This window comes from Zootoca vivipara, chromosome 6, assembly GCF_965207765.1.
Source record: "Zootoca vivipara chromosome 6, rZooViv2.hap1.1, whole genome shotgun sequence".
Taxonomy (NCBI): Eukaryota; Metazoa; Chordata; class Lepidosauria; order Squamata; family Lacertidae; genus Zootoca; species Zootoca vivipara.
Window position 1 is genome coordinate 84,371,984 of NC_142589.1, and position 21,333 is coordinate 84,393,316.

Here is a 21,333-nt window from a genome sequence, read left to right on the forward strand (position 1 = left end):
GGAGGTCTTTAAGCGGGGACTTGACAGCCATATGTCAAGAATGCTTTGATGGTGTTTCCTGCTTGGCAGGGGGTTGGACTGGATGGCCCTTGTGGTCTCTTCCAACTCTATGATTCTATGATTTAATTTTATAGAACATAACATTTTGACATGATGGTCCAGAAACTACACAACGTTTCCAGCTTCTTGGGTTGCAAAGGAGTTGGGATGTTTTCAGGCTGGTCTCTGTAAGGGAAATGGTATTGAAAGCTTGGGTTTGAACTCACCAGCCCAAGAACAGCAGTAGCACAGGGCTGAAGACTAGAAATGGGTCCCGGGGTAAGAGAGCAACCAGAGGCAAGGCAGGCACAGATTATGCAATGGAGTGCGAGAGATCCTGAGTGCCAGGCTGGTGGTGGGGAGGCGACTTCAGGGTCATTTGGCAGAAGGTAAAAGGACGTGGGTGGCACTGTGGTCTAAACCACAGAGCTAGGGCTTGCCGAGCAGGTCGGTGGTTCGAATCCCCGCGACGGGGTGAGCTCCTGTTGTTTGGTCCCTGCTCCTGCCAACCTAGCAGTTGGAAAGCACGTCAAAGTGCAAGTAGATAAATAGGTACCGCTCCGGCGGGAAGCTAAACGGCGTTTCTGTGCGCTGCTCTGGTTCGCCAGAAGTGGCTTTGTCATGCTGGCCACATGACCCGGAAGATGTACTCCAGCTCCCTTGGCCAATAATGCGAGATGAGCGCCGCAACCCCAGAGTTGTCTGCAACTGGACCTAACGGTCAGGGGTCCCTTACCTTAAAAGGAAGGCAGGGGGGGGTCTGCCCACTTGAATTGGGTCAACCCAATGCATGTTGGAAACCTGTAAGAAGGCCCTGAGCACAAGAGCAACTCTCCGCTCCTGTGGTTTCCTGCAATGGGTACTCAGAAGCATCGTTGCCTCCAACCAGGGGGCAGAACAGAGCCATCCTGGCTAGTAGCCATTGGTGGCGCACACTTCCATGAATTTGTCCAACCCTCTTGTAAGCCCATCCAAGTTGGTGGCCATCACTGCCTCCTGTGGGAGGGAGTTCCACAGTTTATGTGCAGTGGGAAGAAGGACTTTCCTATACTGTATCTATCCTGAATCTTCCAGCATTGATCTTCATTGAATGCCTGTGGGTTCCAGTGTTATGAAAGAGAGACGGACGCTTTTCCCTACCCACTTCCTCCATGCCATGCATTACCTGCCCCTCCCCCTTCTATCCTGTCTCCTCTCACTTGCCTTTTCTCCAAAACGAAAAGTCCCAAGCACTGCACTTTTTCCTTAAAGGAGATCCCATTGTATGGCTGAGGGAAGAGGGGGGAGAGGAAGACAGTGATCTCGGCCAGGATGCCCTCTTAACGCACCACACATTCCGCCTTGTACAATAAGATTATTATTACAGTATTTAAGTAGTTTTTGCAAGTAGAGTAATGGCTGTCGCTTCTGTTTCGGTGGTTCCACCTTGTACATGAAAAGAAAATCTCTGTCCAAGTGAGCTGCAGCTTCCTTTCCGGGGCTAGAAGGAGCAGCTTGTCTGATTCTGCCAACCTTCAATGAACGTCCAGAAGTTCTAGTGTTACGAGGGAGGGACCAAATCACTTTCCCCGTGCCATTCATACTTTTATATGCTCCTATCTTGTCGCCTCTTCCTCACACCGATGAAAGAAGAACTTCCTGACAGTAAGAGCTGTTTGACAGTGGAATTTGCTACCAAGGAGTGTGGTGGAGTCTCCTTTGGAGGTCTTTAAGCAGAGGCTTGACAGGCATATGTCAAGAATGCTTTGATGGTGTTTCCTGCTTGGCAGGGGGTTGGACTGGATGGCCCTTGTGGTCTCTTCCAACTCTATGATTCTAAATCACAGGGGCCTTTTCTGCTGACCTCATAATGTACCTCTTCTCCAAACAGACATCACTCTCAGTTCCTCTTGCAGCCTGCAGGGGGCATCTTGCAGTGAGAGTTATTTTTAAATGGCAGCTGGAACAAGGCGAATGATCTGCTGGCAGACTTCTTGGTCCCTCCGTTGGCGTGTCAGTCTGTAGCTGTTCCGCCTCCTCATAGATGCTCTGGTGTGATTGGCACATGGATAAAGAGGATGAGAGTGGGAAGTTGCCGCAAAACAGTCTGATCTTACACAGAGCGCAAAAGGAAAAGGTTCTGATGAAAGCCCAGAAACATCTGCAGGGGCACTGGGTTGGCAAAGGCTGCCTTCTCTGCTCCAGGGTTGAGCTGGCTTTATTTTAGAGCATTCTTTCCTCGCTCTTCAGACCAAAAGGCTCCCAGTGCACCTTGCATACAATTGCTTTGAAACAAGCCCTCAGGGTTATGATTTACGAAACCACACAAGGGGAAAAGGGGGGGAGCAAACTTGGACACCAGTTCTTAACTTCATATAATGACCAGGATTGCCAGGTCAGGAGCATCTCAGACCCTGAGATTTCAGGACCCAAAGTTGAGACGGAGTGATCTCCTAATTATATGATTGTAAAATCCTTTATGCACTTTCCCATACCATAAGTATGCATCCCATCCATATCCGTTGCCATGACATTCCAAATCTAGTACTTCTTCCTTTTCCAATTTTATCCAGTCCCTAATCCAAACCAAACATGCAGCCTTGTAATAAAATTTAAGATTTGGGAGGGAGAAACCTCCTCTTTCTTTTATATCTATAAGTATCTTACGTGTAATCCTTGGCCTCCCCCCGCCCCCGATAAACTTAGAATTATCCTTTTGCCATCGTCTGAGGCAGTCATCCTTAACCATTACTAGGACTGTCTGAAAAAGGAAGAGCATTTTTGGTAACACATTCATTTTTACAGCAGCAATTCTTCCTAGTAGGGAAAGGTTCATTCTGCTCCAAATTTCTAAATTTCTTTTTATCTCACACCATATTTTTTCATAATTGTCTTTGTATACATTTAAATTTCTTGTCGTTAGCCATATTCCTAAATATTTTACCTTTTTATGAATTTCTATCTTGATGCTTTGAGCCAATTCTTTTCTTCTTCTTCTTTTAAATTTTTGACTAATAGTTTGGTTTTATTTCTATTTAATTTAAATCCTGCCACCTTCCCAAATTCTTGGATTTTCTTTATTACCCTATATTTATATTTATTACCCTTATATTTGTGCATCTGGTTATTCCTGCCTAAGTGCAGAACCTGACATTTGTTCCTATTGAAATTCATTTAGTTAGCCTGGGCCCAGTGAAGGTAATTTTGTTCCAATCTGTTAAGGTAATTTTGAATCCCCATTCTGTCTTCTGTGGCATTGGCAGGACCTGCGTGTAAATGTGCAGTCACAGTGTGTTGCAGCTGTGAGCTGAGCCGTGTCGTGTTCCAGGGAGACAAGGAAAAGGAAACGGATCCCAGGACTTAAACCCCAGCTAAAACCAAGCCCTGCTCCTGGTTATGGTGTCATTTGTATCCTGTCCCCTGCTCCCATCTCTCTGCTTGCTGGTGGAGCCCCTCTGCTAATGAACCACAGACACAGGGTCTTTTTTCCCTCTGCCTCAGCGATGAGTTATGGCGAGAGGCAGCAAACCGTTACGCTGGGAGATGAATCTCCATTAGAGGAGACAGACTTTTTTCCTGGGCTTTCCTCCAGCCCTCTGCCTGAGGGAGCTGGCAAGGGCGCCAGTAATGCCAACCAGCTTTGTCTCTTGGCAGAGTTGGAGGTTGCTGGGTGATGCAGAGTTTTATCACGCACCAGTTTCTTGAAAGCCTCCCCATCAGTCGGGTAATGAGCTGCTTTTTCTCTCCTCCCCCCTGCCCCCGCTCCAAAAAATTATGATTTGAATCCAGTCGAAAGCACTAAGTGCCTTCAAGATGGCATGTTTAAAGCATGACAAGAAATAAGAGTTGGGCTCTGCAGCGAAATGTTGCAGCAGGTTTCCAGCCCCTGATGTGCTTCCTCTCTCCGGGGCTTCAGCCAGTCTGGAACAAGGGCCTTATTATAGTGCTGCTCAGAATTTGTTTTTAAAAATAATTTATCTCTTCTGATCCAACTGAGCTGTTAGCATGGCTTAAATCACATCCATAGTGCACGTTTAAAGCACCTTTATCCCACCTTAGCCATCAGAGCATTTTCTTATTCATAAGCCACTTGGAAATATTTATACTTAAGGGGTAGGAAATTCACATTTTTAAAGCCTTTCTTTCTTTCTTTCTTTCTTTCTTTCTTTCTTTCTTTCTTTCTTTCTTTCTTTCTTTCTTTCTCTGCACTTGTATCTTTTTTTAAAAAAAGTCAAGCATTTAAAGGTGAAACGCAATGGACGAGAATAAAATCCAGCAGAATTATCCATCTAAAACATCGATAAAATACTGATTGATATTTGATTGGTATCGATTTTCCCTGATTAAAAAGGGGAAAGTGAAAGGAAATTCATGTTGCAAAGGCCTGTCTGAACAGGATAGTTTTTGAAACTGGCAGTTTTATTCTTAATTCCTTTCCTAACAATCCCTAGCATGGCATTTGCCTTTTTCACAGCGGTCGCGCACTAGGTTGATGTCTTCGTTGACCTATCTGTTACGACCCCAAGGTCTCCGGGGTTCTTTAGCTGTAATTCCTGCGTTGCAGGGGGTTGGACTAGATGGCCCTTGAGGTACTTTCCAACTGTACAATTCTATGATTTTATGAAAGACATCTGAAAGAAGGCAGGGGCAGTTCCTGGTTAACCTCAACTGGCAGGGAGTTCCACAGAGTAGGGTGGGGCCTGCTGCTCTAGAGCAGGCATCTCCAAACCTCAAAAAAACAGCAGAGTATATCTTCAGGGGTGAAGTCAAGCCACTGAAGAATCACAGCACCTGCTGTGGCTGAAGAGACGGGTAGTTTGTAACTGCTAATAGTAGGGTAGGAGAACTGGAAATAATACCAAGATATTTCACACCTGGCAACCAATGTGTCCCTTTGGCGTCAGATAGTACATGGGAAGACGAGTCTAAAAAGGCCAGGACACAATTTTCCATGGCCCTTTAGCAGCTCATTTACCAGAAGTAGCATTAACTAGAGATGAGGAGGCTTAGTCTGGTCAGAATCGAGTAAATACTTCCAGAGTTAATGCTAAATACCTTACTTTCTGGTAAATGAGCCACGATAGCAGCTAGACGACGGAGGAAATTTGTGGCCCAGGCTTTTTAGACTCATCTACCTGAAACCAAAGGGGTGTCTTGGTTGCCAGATGTGATTTATAATAATAATATAATAATTTATTATTTATACCCCGCCCATCTGGGCGGCTCCCAACAGAATATTAAAAACAGCACAGCATCAAACATTAAAAACTTCCCTAAACAGGGCCGCCTTCAGTTGTCTTCTAAAAGTAAAGTAGTTGCTTATTGCCTTGACATCTGCTGGGAGGGCGTTCCACAGGGCGGGTGCCACTACCGAGAAGGCCCAGCTCCTCTCCCCCACTATACCTTCTGTGTTGTTTTTGCTGCATTAGCTGCACCAAAGCGACCTCCCCGGGGCGCAAACCTGGGCCCTGTGTCTGGGGGTCCTGGGCTGCCCAGACAACAAGACTCCCCTCTCACCTCACTGAGGGGGTCCAAAGGAAAGCAGAGCAAGACATTGGGCACCAGCTGGGCTGCAGGAGTTGCTGGAAGGAGGCGCACGAGGCGCCATCCCAGCTGTCTTCAGGACTTTTCTCCAGATTTCGGTAGAGTTTACTCCTAAGCCTTTTCTTCCCCCAAAGGCAGCAGAGGTTTAGGATCTGAGTTTCCCTTCTCCTAGACAGGCTCCCTTCCCAGGTTGATGATGCCCCTCACTTCCCTCTACAGCACAGGCGGAAACTGCCTTCTTGCCAGTTGGACCCAGCCATCCGCTCAATCTGCCGGAGTCTGCAGGCAGGCAGGGCCGGTGCGTCCATTTAGGCGGACTCGGCCATTGCCTAGGGCGCGAAAATGGAGGGGGCGCTGCCGAGCCTGCCCCGCAAAACCCCCGCACCACCACTGCCCTCCCAAGGCGCGCGCTCGCGCTCCTCCCACCTATGGAGGGGACGCCGAGAGCTCCCCAGTGGCGGCGGCCGCAGCGAGTGAACAGTGGCGGTAGTGGCGGCAAGCGCCTGCATCCGAAGCCTTCAGCTATGGCCGCTGCCGCCGCCGCCTACCCGTTCGCTCGCTCGCCGAGGAGCCCCCAGTGTCCCCTCCACAGGCGGGAGGAGCGCGAGCCAAAAGGAGAGCTCAGCGCCCTCCCACCCACGGAGGGGACGCTGTGAGCTCCCCAGTGGCTGCAGTGAGCAAGCGGCGGCAGCGCCCGCAGCTGAAGCCTTCAGCTATGGCCGCTGCTGCTGCCGCCGCTGCTGAAGAACTCAAAGTGTCCCCTCCACAGGCGGGAGAGCACCGAGCTCCCCCCTTGGCCCGCACTCCTCCCGCCAATGGAGGGGGACGCAGGGGCATCAGCAGTGTGCGTGTGTGCGTCATGACGCATGCGCCGGGGGGGGGCGCCAGAAGGTGTTTTTGTCTAGGGCACAAAAAGCCCTAGCACCGCTCCTGCATGCAGGGCAAGCCCCCAACTCCCTGAGGGTTTGAGACCCCTTGGCTTCCCTTACCTGGTGTGGCTGCTGTTGCCTGCTGACAGCTTCTAGAAGCCACCCATATTGCTTACATAATACTTGCATAATAAATAACAATATAATATTTAATAATACTTTAATTACTTTCCCTTGGTGTAATAGGGCTCATGCTTTGCAGTCTTGCCTTGTTTAGCCGCTCTGTCTCTGTTATAAATAGTTCTAGTTGCTGCCTTCTGCACATTCACACACCTTGGGTTTAATTTATTTTGCGTCTGTATTGGTTTGGCGGTGATCTGTAATTTTATATGGACTGTGTATTTTGTCACCAGATCATGTTTGATAATGTTGTATTTTGCAGAATCTCTTAAGTCTTTTTCATTAGTAGTGCATTATTTGAATAAGATTAAGAATGATGATGATGTTGTGGTACTGGAGCACTCCAAATCATTTGCACAGAAAACAGTAGATCTAGCTGAAAGGTCTCAGGGACATCTGCCCTGATCGTTGCAATGCATCCTATATTATTATTACCAATTGCATAAGATTATTGTGTAAGCTCAGAAGCGGGTGCACAGCTGTGAATGGAGGTCCTGGGCTGCCCAGACAACAGGACTCCCCTCTCGGCCTCACTGAGGGGGTCCAAAGGAAAGCAGAGCAAGACGTTGGGCACCAGCTCTGTATTCTGCTCTGGTCAGACCTCACCTGGAGTACTGTGTCCAGTGCTGGGCACTACAGTCCAAGAAGGATACTGACAAGCTGGAACGTGTCCAGAGGAAGGCAACCCAAATGGTCAAAGGCCTGGAAACGATGCCTCATGAGGAATGGCTTAGGGAGCTGGGTATGTTTAACCTGGAGAAGAGAAGGTTAAGGGGAGATATGATAGCCATGTTCAAATATGGAGGAGGGAGAAAGGTTGTTTTCTGCTGCTTCAGAGAAGCAGACACGGAGCAATGGATTCAAACTACAAGAAAGAAGATTCCACCTAAACATTAGGAAGAACTTCCTGACAGTAAGAGCTGTTCGGCAGTGGAATTTGCTGCCAAGAAGTGTGGTGGAGTCTCCTTCTTTGGCGGTCTTTAAGCAGAGGCTTGGCAGGCATATGTCAAGAATGCTTTGATGGTGTTTCCTGCTTGGCAGGGGGTTGGACAGGATGGCCCTTGTGGTCTCTTCCAACTCTATGATTCTATTACTATCATGGCGGGACATCCACTTCTGAGTTTCCCACCCCACTGCTCCTGCCACGACCACCTCCACCCCACGTTGATGTGTACAAGGTGCAATGGCTTGAAGGCCACCAATGCTCTCCCAGGATCCCCAGAGCACAGAAGACCACTCTCCGCAAGGCTCGCTGAGCGAAGCAGCCACCCACCCGTCTCTTGGTGCTTGGCCGTTCTCTCTCCCTCCCGCCTCCCTGGCCGCCGGTGATCAATGTAATTGCTCAGCCTCTGTTAAATGCGATTCCCTTTCATGCTGCTCCCTAATGATGATGGGGGACTCCTCCCTCCCACGCATATTAAGCAGCAACGGTTGGGCTGTCGCAAGGATTGTTCCAGGAGCCTGATTTGCAAAAGAGAGACAATAAGATTCTTTTCCAGAGAGGAGAGCTGGTTTTCTGCACATGCGGCACTTAGATAATTTAAGACTCTGGGCTTGGTGGCCCTATGTCGCCCGCCAGACCCCCAGGGCTAAGCTGGAGCCTACAGATTTGCTTAGCCTCCTCTCCAAGAGGCGGGGTGGGGTGGGGTTGAAAGCCTTGAAGTAGCTTTGCACCTGCTCCTGTGGGAGACAGTAGTGGCCACCACATTAGACTGCTTCAAGAGAGGATCCAACTAATTCATTGAGGAGCAGGAGGCTATTGATCAATGGCTACTACTAGTCCCACGTCGAAGCCCTACCAGCTCTGAATCCGTCATGCCCATCTTACCCTAGTGGCGCAGGGCGCCAGGGCGCCAAGTTCTGGAGGGTGCCAGGCGAGAGTCCAGGGAACACCAAATGAGCGCACTGAGTGAGCGAGGGTGCATGCGCCGCTCCCGCCGAGCGTCGGCTCAGTTTTCCCCCCTTTTAGCCTGCAGACACCGAATTCTGTGGGGCGCCAGAAGGCTAAAAGGGGGGGAACCGAGCCGACAATTGGCGGGAGCAGCGCATGCACGCACCCTCGCTCACTTAGCGCAGGCCCGCTCGCTCGGTGTGCTGCCTGCCATGGCCACTGCAGCACGAAGCAGCCAGCTGAGCCAGGAGGCGCCGCATTCAGCCTCTGCCTCTTCCCCGCCAGAGAAGCCGCCCTCCAGCCGCTGCCTGCCTCCAGCCCTAAAAAAATGGGTCAACTCTGGGAAAGTGGGGTGGGTGTGTGCACCGGAGGGATCTTTGCACCACGGCCCTGATCCCAGTGGCTGTGAACCACAAGTGGTAGGGAGAGCGATGCTGCTGTGCTCGGATCCTGCTTCCAGGCTTTCCATTGGGACATCTGGCTGTGAGAGGAAGAGGCTGGACTAGGTGAGCTGTGGGCCTCATCCAGCAGGGCTCTGCTTCAGTTCTTAGGCTTTGTCCCAGGTTCAATCCAGTTAAAAGAAGACCAGGGAACGGGTGGTGTGAAGGCTGCCTGCCTGAGTCCACAAGGAGCGCCTGCCTGTCAGATCAGCAGTCAGCAAAGCTTCTCCTTGCTTCCTGGCTTCAATTTCTGATACAAACATGCCATCAGTCTGGGCTAAAATTAAGACTCTGTTTTTCCCTTATCCTCTCTTGATGTGACGGCCTGTCTTCCTCTCCCGCCACTGAGGTTGCCTGACTCCCTTGTATTGTCCCCTCGCTCAGCCCTTATCCTGCCCCTCTCCTCCGCATCCCTCTCTCTGCCTGGCTGGGTCCCCGACAGCTCCATCCGTCACCCGCTGTCTCTCGTGATTCTTATCCTCTTCTTCCGCTGAGCTTTGTCAAACTTTATCTGGGATTCTTTCTGCCATAACAATTGTACTCCCCTTCGTTATGTCTGGTGGAGGAGGGTTCTCAGGTTTGAATTCTGGGGCACATATTTTTTAAATCTGACTGTTGGAGTTTTTTTAGTTTGGTGGTGGGCAGGGGAAACAGCAAAGGGAGAGCAATATGATGGAGGTTCACATGCGTGAAGAAAATGGGTCGGCCACATTCACGCCACGTATTTAAACGGCTACGATGCCTCTTTAAAAAGGCATGGCTTCCCGCAAAGGGTTGATTCTGGGAACTGTAGTTTGTTAAAGCTACTGAGAGTTGTTAGGAAATGACCTATTTCCTCTCCCAGAGCTAAAATCCCCAGAGTGGTTTAACAGCCAGTCCCTCTTTCAGGGAAGATTACTGGCCCCAACGGGAGCCCAAAGGACATGTTGCTTGTTGAATCAGCACCTCAGATAAACATACCCTCCAACTCTCGGATTGAAAAATCCGGGATCAGCGGCGGCCCGGCACCAGAAGTTGCTTCTACGCGGCAGCAGAAGTCACTTCTACGCATGTACAGACATGCGTAGAAGCGACTTCCGGTGTCGGCGGTGCCCGATTTCCAGTGCCTAGACATGGGCAGAGCGGCACTGGAAGTCGCTTCTACGCATGCCCAGACATGCGTAGAAGCGACCCCTGGTGCCGGGCTGCCCATGTCTGCATGTCTGGGCACCAGAAATCGCTTCTGTGCATGTCCAAACATGTGCAGACAGCCAGGAGCCGGGACATGGCCGCTGGCAGGAGCTTTATGGGATATTTACGGAATATAATCAATTCGGGATAACAGCGGGAAATGGTAACAAAATATGGGGGTTTCCCGTGAAAAACGGGAGACTTGGCAGCTATGGATAATAATAATAATAATAATAATAACAACAACAACAACAACAACAACAACAACAACAACAACAACAATAATAAATTATTTGTACCCCACCCATCTGACTGGGTTGCCCCAGCCACTCTGGGTGGCTTCCAACATATATAAAAGCATAATAAAACATTACCCATTAAAAAGCTTCGATATACAAAGCAGCCTTCAGATGTCTTCTAAAGGTTATATATTTACTTATCTCCTTGACATCTGAAGGGAGGCTGTTCCACAGGGATGGGGCCACCACTGAGAAGGCCCTCTGCCTGCTTCCTTGTAGCTTCACCTCTCACAGTGCCAGAAGGCGATGGGGGTGGAGACGACGCTCCTTCGGGTATACTGGGCTGAGGCCATTTAGGGCTTTCAAGGTCAGCACCAACACTTTGGATTGTGCTCAGAAACATAATGTGAGCCAATGGAGGTCTTTCAGGATCGGAGTTATATGGTCTCGGCAGCTGACCCCAGTCACCAGTCCAGCTGCTGCATTCTGGGTTAGTTGCAGTTTCCGAATCACCTTTAAAGGTAGCCCCACGGAGAGCTTGCATCTGCCATGGCTGCAATCCTCACCTTGCATAGGTAACATACTGATTTGAGCATTAAAGTTGGGTTTAACAGCTACTAGCCACAATGGCTTTGCTTCTACTGTCAGAGGCAGTAATGCAACCAAATCTCTGTTTCTGGAAGACACAGGAGGGGAGAGTGTTGCTTTGTGTTTTAGTCCTTGCTTGCTGTTTCCCCCCAGGCATCTGGTGGCCCCTGTGAGAACAGGAGGCTGGACTAGGTGGGCTGTTGGCCTGATCCAGCAGCCAGGCTCTTCTGGTGTTTTTATATCACTGTTGGAAGATTCAGGACAGATCTTCACGCAGCACATAGTTATGCTATATCAGATATACTCCCACAAGAGGCAGTGATGGTCACCAACTTGGGTAAGATAAGATAAGATAAGATAATCTTTATTGCCATTGCCTCCCTGTGCGAAATTACTCAGCTGCTCCATCCACTCAGTCCACATAAATTTAAAATAACTACAAAACATTAATTAAACAATACAATACGAAATGACAAGTCAAAAGAAGATGACTTCGAAGTCCAGACTTTCCATTTAAGGCCAGAATTGCTCTAGAGAAGAAACTGTTCCTGAGACAGCTTGTTCTTGCCTTCATTGTTCTGTATCTCCGTCCCGATGGCAGGAGCTCGAAGAAATGGTGACCAGGATGCGATGGATCTCTTGATATGTCTAGTAGTGCTTTACTGTGGCACCTGGTGATATAGATTTGTTCTAAGGTGGAGAGTGAGCAGCCAATAATGCTCTCCACTGTTTTAATAATTCTGCACAACCCTATCCTATCCTGGGAAGTACAGCTTCCGTACCACACGCATAACCCATAAGTGAGCATGCTCTGAATGGCACAGTGATAGAAGGGAAGCAGCAGCTTTTGCGGAAGATGGTTTTTCCTTAGAATTCTCAAGAAGTACAGTCTCTGCTGTGCCTTCTTCACAAGCCCCCTTGTGTTGACACTCCAGGATAGATCCTCCTGTAACTCAGTCCCCAGGAATCTGAACGTTGTTAGCCTCTCCACGCAGATTCCATCAATCAAAAGTGGCTGGACAGCGTTCTTCTCTCTCCTGAAGTCCACCAGGAGCTCCTTTGTTTTCTTTGTATTTATGAGCAAGTTATTAACTCTGCACCACTCTGTCAGCCACTCCACCTCATCTCTATAGTCCGTTTCACCCTCCTTATCAGAGATGAGCCCGATCACGGTTGTGTCATCTGCAAATCTGACAACCCTGTTACTAAGGTAAGCAGCGAAACAATCATACGTGTAGACAGATTCATGGAAGAGAAGGCTATCAATGGCTGCTCACCACCATGGCCACACTCTGCCTCCAGGCAGCGGGGAGAACCCACAAGAGGGGAGAGCAATGCTTGCCGGTTTCCCACGGGGGCACCTGAACTAGATGGGTCTGTGGCCTGACTCTACAGACTCGGCTTATGTTCATATGGAACCTCCAGGTCCTGAGGCAGTCTATCTGTCTAAGGTTCTTAGAGGCCACCATGGGAACAGGATGCTGGACTGAATGGGTCACTGGCCTGATCCAGTAGGCTTGCCCTTAGGCTTCTAGCAGAAAAACGTAACCCTCGTCTAAGGCCTTCATCCCGTGAGAGCCTTTAGGTGACTGAGGACTTAAAGCACCGCCCCAAAGTCGCCACCGTCTCCATCAGAAGGAGAAGCATTTCTCACCACGTGGAAGTTGCTTCCATGGTTCTGCCGGGAGAGAGCACCCGGGGAGCTGTCGTGCGCAAAAGATTTATGTGATTAGGAATAAGAGGCGACACAGGCTTATTAAGTTACTTCGTTCCAGCTGCGGTCGGAGAGGGAGTCTCCCCTGCAGGTTCACCTTTTAGCAGAGTTTCGTCTGGCTGTGAAGTCCTGCTTGTGGGATGCTGGGACAAGCAACCAGGTCTCCTTTGGGACAGGGCGCTAGGCTGGATGTGCCCCCTTTGGTCTGATCCAGCCGCCAGGCTCTTCTGATGTTCTGGTGCCTTTTGACAAAGCTCTCTCACACAAACTGGCAAGAGGAAGGTTTGGTTGGCATTGGCACCAAGCCTCACCAAGCAGCTCCAGGGCCCATCACCTTTCTGCATACCCTCCATTACGGAGTCCCCGAATTATGGCTTCTGATTTTCAAGCTCCTCCCTTGGCAGCTTGTATGTAGTGGCTGCTGGAGACCAGGCGAGGAGAAGGGGCTGCCACCCTTGAGACACCCCTGAGCTCTGGGTGACCTGCTGGGCAGGCAGAGGGCAGGGCCGGCCTGGGTGGTGGGTGGGAAGAAAGGGGGAGCGGAGTGCAAGGAGTCTTGATTTCCCCCCCCCCAAATGCTTTGTGTATCTGCATCGAATCTTGCCCATCTCTAAAAGTTATTTATTTATTGGGGTGTGTGTTTTTATTTTTGTAAATCTAGCAAAGAATAAAGTCAAATCAGGATTAAGGGGTTTTCTCAGGACAGTGGAAGGCGTGTGTGTTGTGTCCCGTTGGTGAAGTGACAGTGGCTCTCGCCTTCCTTCTGATAGAAAATGCTCTGCACTGGAGGGGACGACAAAAAATGCGGGTCATAGAGGGTCAGTTGGGGGAAGTGAGAAATGTCCCCGTTTTCAGCTCAGGAATGTTGGAGGGTATATAGCATAGCTGCCAAGTTATCCCTTTTTTTAAGGGATTTTCCCTTATGCTGAATAGGCTTCCTCGCGAGAAAAGGGAAAACTTGGCAGCTATGGTATATAGTCGCCACCAGTAACCTTTCCCCACAAAAACAAAGCAATGACAAGCTGCCTAGCCAGCCAGCCAGCCAGGCGCATTTTGGACCATATACAGTACCTAGAGGCAGCGGCATAGGGATTCGCTTCATTTTAATAGAAATTAAGCTTTCTTCTGCATCCCAGGGATTCTTCAAAGCAGTGGCGTGGGCCTTCCATCCCCGGAGGCTGATGGCTGTTCTTCAGCACTCTCTCCTCTCTGTCACCCCGGCGCTCTCGGCTGCCGCTGTGCTAAACGTTCAATCCCTCTGCAGCAGGGCTTCCGGCAACTTAGTGTGCGATGTAATAAACCTGTATGTTCTGGAGATTTTTCTCTCCCTCTCTTTTCTCTTGCTTCTCTTCCCCCGGTCGTGGCGGCTGGTGGAATTGCATTAGTCCCTGTTAAAAACGGCTGGTGGCAGGGTAATAAATTGGATGTGTCAGGCCTTTTTGCTTCTTCATCTCCTTTCATTACCTTGAGCGGTAATTTATCTCTCCCCAGTCACCATCGGTGGGAAGGAGGACGGCAAGCAGGAGGGCCTGTGATGCATTCAGGGGTGGGCGGGGGGGGGGGCTTGAGATGGGGGCCAAGTGGAGCAAAGGAAACGGGCAGCCAAGGACCACTTGACGCACACGCTGACAGGTGTGCATTTGAAATCAGCAACTCCAGGTGGATTTTGTTTGCAAGGATATTCAAATGCATATTCTCATTAGTTTCTCTTTCTGTTCCCTGTTACAGACACTGTTTGATTTGGGTCTCCTTTTAAAACACGGCCAGAAATCAAGAGGAGGGAATATTCCACTTGGCACATTAGCACTTGGCATTAACATAAAAAAATCACCTGCAGGATTTTAAGCTTGCAAAAGGCACTTTGCTCAACTTCCACTGGGGGTCAAGGAGACCTTGACTGAAGCCGTCACCCTGTCGCTACTCAAACAGGGGATCCAGCAGGACTTAAAGTCTAAATAGACAGGAGTTAGGGGTGCAATGGAAAGCTTGCTTCTCTATTACCAGGGATTCTCTCATTCATTTTATTTACTTATTGCATTCATATCCCACCTTTTCTCCAGCAGCAACACCCCAAAAATTTAAGTGCCTGCTTCCAGCATTTTGAAAATACAGTATATTTCTTTCTGTATCTGCTGTTCAGTGTTGTTAAGTCACAAGCACTGGTGATACTCGTCCTCAGGTTGCCCCCGAGGGGAATAGTTGTAATATGCTTTTATTAAATATTTTGTATTCAATTGCAAAAGCAAAATTAAAACAACAGGGGGCGTGGGCGCTGGCAAGATGCAGGATGCAATTAAGATAATACTTGCATTAGCCACGACATATTTCAATTGTTCCTGTTTAAAGGTATTTTCTGCTTTCTAAATTAATGCATTCTTCTCGGGTACGGCACAGATTTTCTACGGTGCTTTGCCATTCTCCCCAAAATCAACCTTCCTTTCTCAGTTTCATACACATAGCTGCCAAGTCTCCCGTTTTTCGCGGGGAACCCCCGTATTTTAAACAGTTTCCCACTGGCAGCCCGGATTGAAAAAAATCCCGTAAATCCCCCGGATTTCTTACCTGCAGGGAGGCTCCATTTTGGGTCCTGGCGGCACCCGATTTCCGGTGCCCATACATGGGTAGCGCAGCACCGGTATTCACTCCACCCATGCATGGGCACCGAAAATCGGGTAGAGCAGCACCGGAAGTTGTCTGGACATGCGTAGACTTCCGATGTGTGCCGCTGCTGATCCCGCATTTTTCGGTGGGAGACTTGGCAGCTACCGGTATGTTCATACAGTGGTACTAGTTTTGCCTCTGGAAATGGCCAAAGGCCTGTCTCATTCAGCATCCAGTGCCTTGCAATGGGGCACTTGATGCCTTTTGAGAAGCCTGTGGGATAGCTCAGTTAGCAGAGTGTGAGACTCTTAATCTCAGGCTTGTGGGTTCGAGCCCCACACTGGGCGAAAGGATACCTGCATTGCAGGGGGTTGGACGAGATGACCCTCGTAGTCCCTTCCAACTCTACCATTATGGAATTCTATGAATCCCCTCTCCTCCTCCTGTCCCCTAGCAGCTAGGATTTTGAGGTAGAAGAAGGATGTGTGAAGAATCTGCTGAATCAGGCCAAAGGCCCATCTTGTAATAAAATCAAAAAAACTGTAGAGTGGAAGGGACCACAGGCAGGGACGAAACTAGGCTCATTTTCACCCGGGTCAAATACCCAGTTTCAAATACACCTCCACATGCATTTGTGCGCATGCACACACACAGGCTGGGAGCCTCAATGGTGCCCTTCTGAAGGCTTCACGCGGGGCAAAATTCTGGCTAGCGCGCCTGTAGCTACGGCTCTGCCACAAGGGTCATCTAGTCCAGGCATCCCCAAACTGCGGCCCTCCAGATGTTTTGGCTGGCCTACAACTCCCATGATCCCTAGCTAACAGGACCAGTGGTTGGGGAAGATGGGAATTGTAGTCCAAAACATCTGGAGGGCTGAAGTTTGGGGATGCCTGATCTAGTCCAACCCCCTGCAATGCAGGAATCGTTTGTCCGACACCCTGTTCTCACAGTGGCCAACCAGATGTCTGTGGAAGTCACTGGTGCCCTGAAAACAAAAGCACTCTCTCACCCACCTGGAGATTTAGGACCTCTCCCTGTCAGCTGAAGGGGCTCAGGCACACCTGGAGGTCTGCTGACCCTTGGCTGGATGCCTTCCCAACTTCCTCTCGCTTCCTTTTCTGACCTATTGGAAATGTACATCATAATCGAAGCACCTCAAGCAGTATTGGATCTGCAGGTTACGCCAGCCCCATGTTCGCTGCCCTCAAGGGTGTGGAGGGGGAGATGGTTTGTTTCCACATCTATATATATAAAATGTAAACTGGGGGTGTGTGTTCCTCTCCGATGTTCAACAAAACCGCTTGACCGATTGCGTTCACATTTTGACACAAAGTCAAATGTGACTACGAGAGCAATCCCATGCCGTTTTCAAAGACAGGTGACACGCCTGTGCATCGTAAAAACCCCAAAGCCCCGTGTTCAAAAACACACAACTCACCCTAAAATGCATGCTGAGAAATAGAATCAGGAGACCTTGCACAACAGTGGCCTCTAGTGGCGGCTACACTGGTACTGCAGGTAGGAAAGCTTCCCACTCCACAGCAACTCGGCTCCCCTTTGTAGACTAGGCCGAGTAGAGGTTTGCAGACTAGGCCCGATAGAGGTGGGGGCTCCCCTGGGTGGGGGGTGGGGAGAGGAGGGGGCGGGAAAGGTCATGGGTCGGGGTCGATCACAGGGATGAGCCTCAGGGGGAGGAGTCAAAAGGGGGACTCTGAGAGCCCATTTAACAGACTAACCCACAGCAACGTGTGGCAGGGCCAGCTAGTTGCTTTATAAGAATGTGGCGCTGTGCATTTTCATAGAATGGTAGAACTGGAAGGGACCCAAGGCTTCTTACAACAGGCTTTTGGGAACTGACCGTATTTTAAAGAAAGGCTTTCCAACATTGCTGTGCCGTTTTTACTCTCTGCATTCTAATAGGGTGGCTTTCATATCATGTTGATTGTATTGTAGTTTAATCACCTTTTAAGCTATTATCCTAAACAGGGTTTCTGCTTTCTGTGTTTTATCCATGTTGGTTTATAATTTTTGTGAGCTGCCTTGAGTCCCGGTTCTGGGAGAAATGTGGGAGGCAAACAAACAAACAAACAAACAAACAAACAAACAATGATTAATGTTGCAGGTTCAATCCCTGACCTCTCAAGTTGTCCCCTGCCCGAAACCCTGGAGAGCAGCTGCCAGTCAGAGTGGACATTGCTAAGCTAGATGGACTAAGGACCTGATGCGGTATGAATTGGGTCTTTGTTCAGAAGCATGAGGAATCAAAACTTACTTTGCTTTTAGGAGAGGGCCGGAGCTCATTGGCGGAGCAGCTGCTTTGCATGCAGAAGGTCCCAGGTTCGATCCCAGGCATCTCAGGTTGGGCTGGGATTTCCCCCCTGCCTGAAAAATCCCAAAGAGCTGCTGCTGGTCAGTGTAGACATTATAAAGCTAGATGGATCAAGAGGCCTGATTCTGCACAAGTCAGTTTCCTGGGTTCCTTCCCTCCTTTTCTTCCCATCAGCTGCACTTTGGCTGGCTGGTGGCACAAAACAGAGTTCAGGTGGGGTGAATGTTACACCTTTGAAATATGGCCACCCCATAAATATTTTGGGGGAACTCTAGGCATGCTCAGAGGCAGACCCTCCCAACATCCTAATCTACATCAGGAAGCTTCTCCCACGTTTGATCTCACTGCAGACACGGACGTCATAGATGCATCAGTATCCATCACCTTCAGCCTCTCTGCCTTGCCTACTTCACAAGATTGTTGTAAATAAAAAAATGTGCGAGGGGAGGGAATCAACACCTTCAACAGATAAATGGAAAAAAAATAAAATTTTAGCTGCAAGCTGCCCTGAGTCCGGGTCAGGGGAAAAGGTGAGATATCATTATAATTATAATTGAAACTGTGAAAATGATCAGGAACATACCAGAGGCAAAATTCTATTGAACTCAGTGGGACTTAGTTCTGAGTAAAAATGCTTAGGGTTGATTCCCGTGTACGGCTGCCCAGTCTTTACTTGGAGTAACCTCCGCTGAATATAATGGGACTTAAAGGTAAAGGTAAAGGGACCCCTGACCATTAGGTCCAGTCATGACCGACTCTGGGGTTGCACGCTCATCTCGCATTATTGGCCGAGGGAGCCGGTGTATAGCTTCCAGGTCATGTGGCCAGCATGACAAAGCCGCTTCTGGCAAACCAGAGCAGCACATGGAAACGGCATTTACCTTTCCACTGTAGCGGTTCCTATTTATCTACTTGCATTTTGACGTGCTTTCGAACTGCTAGGTTGGCAGGAGCTGGAACCAAGCAACGGGAGCTCACCCCGTCACAGGGATTCAAACCACCGACCTTCTGATCAGCAAGCCCTAGGCTCAGTGGTTTAACCACAGCGCCACCTGGGTCCCATAGTGGGACCTGGGTCACATAGTGGGACTTCTGAATAAATAGAAGTACAATTTACAATAAAGCAGGCATGTCCAACAGGTAGATCGTGATCTACCGGTAGATCACTGGAAGATCACTGGCTCCCCCCCCCAAAGAAGCTCAACAACTTTGGCTCCCCTAAAAAAAACTCAGCAACTTTGCCCTGCACCCCCCAAAAACGGGGCTTTCCTTTTTTAAAAAGGCTCAACAACTTTGACCTGAACCCCCCAAAATTGGGTAGATCACTGCCAGTTTTTAACTCTGTAAGTAAATCATAGTCTCTTGGGAGTTGGCCACCCTTGCAATAAAGGTGTTTCCACGTGTTTCCAAAAAAAAAATATGCTAGTTGATGAAGCATTGCAGTGAAATAATTTAAACCGGATTGCTGACCTTTTTCTTCAAAATTGTAGGAAGGAATTTGCATGCCAGCTTCACCATTTTCTTCATTTGGTGGAGTAATTATTTTATTTTCACTACAAACAAGACTCTGTTTCTGCACCTATACACACTACTTTTCATTGTTCTTCAATATGTGGAAGGAAAAGGAAAAGGGGGACATTCTGGGATTAAATCAAAAACTGGGATGGCTTCTGTAATTCCAGGACTGTCCCTGGAAAATTGGGGCACTTGGAGGGCGCTCAGGCCCAGGTGGCAAGCTCCTTGTCGAGAAAAGCAGCCAGCTTCCCCTTACCAGGCTGCCACGAGCCTTCGGCCGTGTGCCCTTGCGATGGAAGGCACTTTGCTGGCGACCTCAGACGTCCCACCTGCTCAATAGCTGGGCTGGATTTGCACGCTGCATCGACCCAGAGTCAATGCTATTGAACTGTGGCGCATCGACACGAGGGGGGGGGAGGTATTTATGAGGAATTGGGTCCTGCTCTCTCAAGGCAAGTCACCATACCCCTAATTAACAAGCTGAGTTTTCTCCTAAACACAGAAATAATAATAAAAAAAACTCCAAACTAATTAACCTTCTCAGTGTTTTTTTTTAAAAACCCTCTGTAAACAGGGGCTCTTGACAACTTAAGAGGAACAGGGATGCAACAGCGAAGATGTTAACCTCTCACGTTTAAGGGAGATGAAAAGATGTTTCTTGATTTTCCTGTTAGCCGAGCGATTAGCATTCTCGGCGTACAAATTGTAATTAGAGCCCTCTTCAGAAATTATTGCATTGGAAGTTGGTGGGTATTTGCAGAGAGGCCTGGCATTTCTATTCGATGAGAACTGTCAACAACAAGGGTGAGGATGGTCCTATTCCCTCCCCATCATCCTTCTGTTCTCTCTCTTGTCCCCAAACCCCACTTCACGTCTTTCCAGCAGCGCTCATAAATAGAGCAATTAGCTGCTTTTATGGTTATCCCCATCAGAAAGGTGGTTAGGGCTGTGTGGCGCTGGGTGAGAAGAGGCTGTGCAATTCTTTGTTCGCAGCTTCTAAAAAAAGAGGGGGGGGAGGAATATATTACGTTCCTGGGGGTGGCAAGGCTGTATGACAGGCAACAGGATTCTTTTATGAATGTGAAGTACAAAGGCGGCCGACATGGGGGTCGTGGCTGAGGCAAACAGCATCCAAGACAGCTCCAGGGGAATCTGGAGGGGGGCTGGGAGATATTCTGGATTAAGAATAACAACAAAAGGTTTGTGAATTTTTTAAAGAAGATGAAACCTCTGCTTTAGAAGAGGAGAAGGCCCCAGAAGGACAGGGAAATCAAGATTTATTCAGTTCGGAAACACTGAAAGAAGCCGGCATCTCTTGTTTCAATTTAGTTGTTTATTTTTGGTGGAAAATGTGCCTGGTGAAAGGTTTTGTTTTGTGGATGCTATACGAGCGAAGCTTTATTTGATTAGTAAAAAAAGAAAATAAAAGTACATCATTGAGAAAGAAAGGGAGTGATGCAGTTCAAGGCACCGGGTGCAGTTGGAAAAAAGGAAACATCATATTGCAGTTTATTATGGGATGCTTCCAGTTAGGGATGGGAGGAAGAAATTTGATTCCATTTGCATTTACAACGTACAGAAAGCCCGAAGGTAGAATATCCCAAAATGCAACATCGCTGTGTGTGTTTAAAAGCAATTCCTTGGTCATCTGGGGAGGCGGGTGGGGAAGCATCCCATAATGTCAAAGATTTCACCCTTGTCAAAGAGCATATTACCCAAAACGCACACAAGGCTTTTAGAAGCTGTTTCCTTCTCTCCTCTTTATCTATGAGGTTCTGGTTTTCAACGTGAATTGAAAGCTATTGCAGCCTGATTCCTCACTGCTTCCAGGAAAGGATTTTGGGGTGCCACAGACTGCCAAAAGCCCCATTGAAATGAAACTTGCACGGGCGACGTTCCAGATGATGTGAGAAGTTCCAGATGATGTGCCCCAGGTGATGGATAGTGACCCTGAGCTGGGAAATTCCATTTCCAGGTACCAAGCCCTGATTTAAAAACCCAACCCTATACTTATTTACCTACATAAATAAAACTGTAAGGCTGTCATTACTGCAGTGATTTTTTTTAAAAAAGACCCTACCTATACTGATATTTATTTTAAAAGGATATATAAATATGCGAGCTGCCCATCACAAAACACTGTGGCAGTGAGTTCCATAGATTTATCCTGTGTCCCACAATGAAGGCCCATTTGCAGGATATCCTGGGAAGAAACTAGTGGATTTTTTTCCTTGC